The sequence below is a fragment of the Molothrus aeneus genome, chromosome 3, assembly GCF_037042795.1.
Source record: "Molothrus aeneus isolate 106 chromosome 3, BPBGC_Maene_1.0, whole genome shotgun sequence".
Taxonomy (NCBI): domain Eukaryota; kingdom Metazoa; phylum Chordata; class Aves; order Passeriformes; family Icteridae; genus Molothrus; species Molothrus aeneus.
Window position 1 is genome coordinate 91,029,225 of NC_089648.1, and position 6,000 is coordinate 91,035,224.

The following is a 6,000-nucleotide window of genomic DNA, read 5'->3' on the forward strand; positions in this document are numbered from 1 at the left end:
CCACAAAAGGCAAGAAATTCAGACTTAGAGCTGGAACTCCCTGTCCTGCCCCCCTGACAGGCTCCTGCACTGTGTCATGCTGCCAGTTGGGAGAAGTGATATCCTCTGGGCTATCTCCTCCATGCAGCTCTTACTAATAGGAGCTATTTCTAAATATATAGTCCACCTCTTCCACCCCAAAGTTTAATGCCATGCATTACCAAAAGTTTGCCTCATGCCTCTAATGTTCTGATAAACATTAATGGGCATTTTCCATGAAAGCTTGGCAATAAATATAGCAACTTATTCAAATATGAACTGTATTTACTTTCTGAAAGACATATGGATTTCTAAACAAATCAATTTGTTAGGTATAATTTAAATACCATGCCAAGAAAGACCAAAAGGATAATCTTTTTTTTGAAAAAGTATTTCAAATGTTGCTCATTTTAGTTGTGCAACAGACAGAGACATTATTGTTTGGAAAGGTTAGGATAAGACTTACTTATTTTACACCAACAATTTTGGATCCAGCTTTTCCTAACATAGTAAAAGCAAAAATTGGCAAATCTAACCAAAAATCCCACTGACTTTTTGGGAAGCAGCTGCTTCACTAATGAGAGGTATGGCCAGTCCACTATAGAGAATGTCCTTCTCTTACTGGTCCAAGCTGACTTTCCCAAAGACCAGGGACAGCTCATGGCTCAGACTCTCAATGTAGTAGGAGGCTAATGTCATTTCTACTCTCTTCTTTGACAGATGAGAGCAAAAATCACAGAGGATGGTGAAGGCCTTCTGCCCTGTTCCCTTGAATTTGAAGGAGGCTTGCAATAGAAAGTACAACTTACTATTTTGTTCTTCTCATCACCCCAGAGCTTTGTGGGCAGAATCCATCCTCAGTTTCCAGAGCCCTTGCAGGATGCTGGCAAGAAGAGCTTGGAATGAGTGTGGTCAGGTAAAGGGTCACCATGCAGCTGGCCTTGACCTGTGCAGTAGCCACAGTGCACAGCTAATTTGTTGGACGTGAACCAGTGGAAAAGTGACTTATGAAATCCTTTTTCAATAGATCTGGATTATGCCAATTTTCTTACAACGAAGAGCTGGATTTTGATGGAGCTGTAGGAAGAAACAATGTGTTACTTGAGGGGAATCCAGGATATGGGATGTCCTACACTGCTTATAATGGGACCCGAGCTGGCCATGGTTTTCAGGCAAGCCTGCCTGGGCTCTTTTCTTATGCTGAACATAGAAGACACTGCAGTGTCATATGTGGCCCACACAGCACTCCAGCAGCTGCCCCCATGGCAGGTCGTGCTTCTCTCATGCTGCCATGATTTTGGATGTAGTGACCAGAGCAATTCAAAAACACATCCTCCCATCTTTTTTCACCCTGTTAGGGACTTGAAATAAAAAAAAGAACACCCCCTGGCATGTAGGGAAAGAGACCAAGGGAAATGGTGGTGGTCTGCCATGATGCAGAGCTGAGGGTCTCAGATACCATGGAGAGCAGCCCTGGTTGTGGCTGACCCATGTCAGGAGTGGAGATGGTGAGTAAATTGAGAGCTCAATCAGGACAGCAATTTTTGGCTCTGGGATGAAACCTCAGAAGGCAAATGGGGACAGAAAATAGCTTGGGTTAGCAAACGAAAATTAATAGAAGGGAAAGAAGATGCAGAAAATTGGTACTGAAACAAGGGATTTGAAGATAATTAATTCATATTGTCTGTCTTAGCTTCATTTGAGACATTTTATTACATCTTAAACAGAACAGATAATTTTATTGTAATTTATTTTATTATTTTAAAATATGCTTTTTATGCTATTTAAAAAAAGTCAATGTAGAAATAAAAAATCTGATTTCCAAACTATAATTATATGAATTCTTATGACATTTTGTAGGCTAAGTATTTATTTCAAGTTGTGGGCAAAATTTATTTTGAAATAGCAAATTTTTCTGACAGCAAGTGCATTTCTATATGCATGCACACATGTGGTAGTAAGAATATAAAGATTGGATTATGCCTTTTAAGACTTTTGTTTCTGCTTTTAATTATATGATTTAAAGATCAACTTAACTAAGGTCTATTCAACTGCAGTTCAGTGACTTCTGTGAAAAACCAAGGCTTTTCACTGGTTGTCTCATGCTCAAAAGAAGGAAGCATGTGCTAACAAAGCTTTCTGTAAAGAGACTTCCTCTGCTCATCCCCAAAAACTGCAGAGTTAGCATATATAGCCTTTCCCACCTCTGAGGGGATCAGTCCCAGGAGGACTATGAGTGAAAACCCTCTGTAAAGTTTCTTTGCTGTTCAGTCACTTTCAATTTACCTTGAAAACCATAAAACACAATTCAGTTCATGTATCTGGTGGCAAAGCTAGAGCAAGTGTATGTTCCTCATTAATCTCTTATGGCCTAAACTTCCTCCTTATTTAGTCCTCATATATTATTTTCATTTATTTCCTCATTAATCTCCAGTGGCCTTCTTTTTTGCAGCTGGATGGCTGCATGAAATGCTTTTCTTCCTTCTCTGCTAAACCTAGAGTTTTGACACTGAAATTTAATTTTATGTGTCAAGTTGATTTTTTCCCCAATGTGTCTTTCATTCATAAACCTTTGGTTATCTATTTTTAAGAGAAAAACCCCAAACAAACCTCAAAGAGGAAAAATATACTTCCAATAAATAATCTGGCACTGCTGCTGTAAGAGAAAGTTAATCCTCACAGCTATTATTATGTCTTCAGATTTTTTCTCTGACATTTATTAACTTCTCATGGAAGGCAGGGGGGATTTCTTTCCCCAGCAGACACTTCCCAGCTTGCTTTTCAGGCCTCTGAGTTCTGGCAATAATCCACAAAAGGATGTCTGCTGTCACAAAGACCACATCAGGATTTTTAGCTTCCTAGGAAGAAATCATTATGTCTGTGGAAGCATTACCAAAGAAGTGGCAAAGATTTTGGCCCCCTCCCTCATGATGCTGCAGACCTGCTGTGGACCAGGTTTTTTTCCCCGCTGATGAGCCATGTGGTCTGGGGAGTGTGCAGAAATCCACCAAACCCTGAAAGTGCCTACAAGTGGCTGGCACGACCATTGGATAGCTCAGCTTCTCCCAGGGCTCACAGCCAGTTGTTGGCAATCCACTGGAGTGCAGCAGGGTGCTGGGGAGGTAGAGCAGCAAAAGGCCTTTAAATAATCTGTTTCTACACCTGGGGGTGCCTGGTGTGCAACTCTAAAACTGTCAGTCCATGTGATCCCCTTAGCAGAGAAAATCATAGAGTCAAAGAAGCAGGGACTGGCCTGTGTTGGAAGGGACCTGAAAGATCATCTCGTTGCAAGCCCCCTGCCACAGGTGGGGACATTTTTCACTTGATCAGGTTGCTCAATGCTCCATCCAACCTGGTCTTATACACTTCCAGGGATGGGGCATCCACAGCTTCCCTGGGCAACCTTTTCCAGTGCCTCACCACCCTCACAATAAAGAATTTCTTCCCAAAAACTACTCTAAACCTACCCTTAGTTTGAAGCTGTTCCCCCTTGTCCTATCACTACATGCCTTTATAAAATATTTTATCTCCATCTTTCTTATAGGCTCCCTTCAGGAATTGGAAGGCTGCAATTAGGTCACCCTAAAGCCCTCTCTTCTCCAGGCTGAACAATCCCAATTCTCTCAGCCTTTCTTCATAGGAGAGGTGCCCTCTAATCACCTTGGTGGCCATCCTCTGAACCTGCTCCAGCAGGTCAATGTTCTTCCTGTGCTGGGGACTCCAGAGACTCCAGATGGAATTTCCCCAGAGCAGAGGGGCAGAATCCCCTCCCTCGCTCTGCTACCCACTCTCCTTCTGATGCAGCCCAGGATACAATTAGCTCTCTGGGCTGCAAGTGCACGTTTCTGGCTCATGTCCAGATTTTCATCCACCAGCACTCCCAAGGCTTTCTTGGCAGGGCTGCTCCTGATCTGTCCACCCTCCAGCTTGTATTGATACTGGGGGTTGCCCTGACCCAGGTGCTGCACCTTGCACTTGTTGAAGAACATGAGATTCCTATGGGGTGGAAAGAGCCAGCAAGGATGTTCTGCAATGTCCCCTTACCCAAAGGCAGGATCAGCTGTTCTTAAACTCTTCCTGATCGAGCTCTCACAGCAGGAGCAAACAAATATCTAACATATTTTCTCATAGCAAGCCCTTCAAGCTGGATGGTAGAAAATTGGTTCATGTTAGCTCTTTTGCCCTTAGAATCCTCTGCCCCCCTGGCTGGCAGCTGTAAGCAAATGTCCCACACTGCACTGCCAGGGCTAGGCAGAAGGAGATTGTGCTGGCTTTGGCTGAGATAATTTTCTTCAGAGTAGGCAATACACTATGTTTTTGACTTCTGCTGAAAACAGTATTGATAGCTCAGGGATGTTTTTATTATTGCTGAGCAGTGCTTGCACAGCAAGGCCTTTTCTGCTTCTCATCCCACATTACCAGAGAGGATTCTGGGGGTGCACAAGAAGTTTGGGAGGCAACACAGCCAGAACATCTGACCTCAACTGACCAAGGAGCATTCTATACCATGTGGTGTTGCGCTCGGCATATAAAGCTGGGGCAAGAAGGAAGGGGGAAAATGTTCAGAGTGACAACTTTAGTCTGCCCAAATCCCTGTTATGTGTGATGGAGCCCTGCTTTCCTTGGGATGGTTGAACACCTGCCTTCCAATGGGAATCAGTTCCTGGGTTTGCTTTTCTTGAGTGCATGGCTTTTACTTTCCCTATTAAACTGCCTTTATCTCAACTCATGAGTTTTCTCATTTTTACTCTTTGGATTTTCTCCTTAATCCAGCTAAGGAAAATGAGTGAGCAGCTACATGGGGCTGAGTTGCTGACCAGGGTTAGTCAAAACATGACAGAGATCCACCATGTTCCAAAGCTGTCAGAAAATTAGCATTTCATATCTCAGCCTAGCAGGAAGCAAGGTGTGCTGAGGATGGGTACAGGGGGGGGAAGGGATCAGTATATCTCATCAAGACCTGCCCAGGAGGTGAGGAGTGGAAATATTTCTGTTTAAAAGGTTTGTGCAGCAGATGCCAAAAGAAAGGATCAGCAGAGTGAGAACTTCAAGCCAGCAGGTCTGTTTGCCCCATGGAATTGCAGCGCTTCTGGAGCCCATGGGCTGTCTCAACACTGAATCTGGAAGAGGCTGGTTTAAGGTAAAGGCTTTTTGCTTAAGGCAGTGAGAAAAAGTCATGGGAGAAGTGACATCAGGTGTGATTGCAGAATTTTTGTTTCCTGCCACCCCTGCTGTGTGGCTCTCAGTGTGCAGCTGCCTGCCAGCCTGGCTGTGCACCTGGGCAGGGCTGCAGCACCTCTCACCCTGAGCTCCCTCTTCTCCAGGAGAACACCAAGAGATGATGCAAAATCTAAGAGCTGAGGATTGGGCAAGAGAGACAAGTTCTGGGAAAGAACACTGCAGATGTGAGGCTTGGACTGATAACATCGTGGTGACTCTTGTCTGGGTTTTTGTTCTTTTGAACTATGCCAGTGTGAGAATTGGCATATCAGAGCTCAATCCTGCAGAATTGCTTCATGCATACAGTTATGGATACAGAGGATTTGCTGTCTGCATTGCATCCTGCTATTGAAATTGCTTTGCAATGTGCTCTACATTGCTTTGCATGTATTGTCCTGTACACCTTTATTTTAAAGAGTAGTTCCTTAGATACATCCCAGATCTAGACCATTAGCTCCTCCAAAATGGTGCAATAAATTCCCATTCCTCTTCCCCTTTCCAACAGTTTGCACTTTTTGTTGTTTTTCTGCCTTGAAATGATTTTTTATAATTTTCTCATTTTTCCCATGCTGCCCAGCAGAGCTGAATAACAAGCCCCATTCCTCCAGTTCTTTGCTATGTCCTGCATAGTGTGACCTGTTGGTTTTGGTGTGCCTGGCAGTTTAATGTTCCTCTCCCATTTGTGTTGGGTGGCTACTGTTGCTCCAAACAGAATTTGAGGTTTTTTGGTTTTTGGTTCTTTCCCCCAGTTCTTCCGTGTTG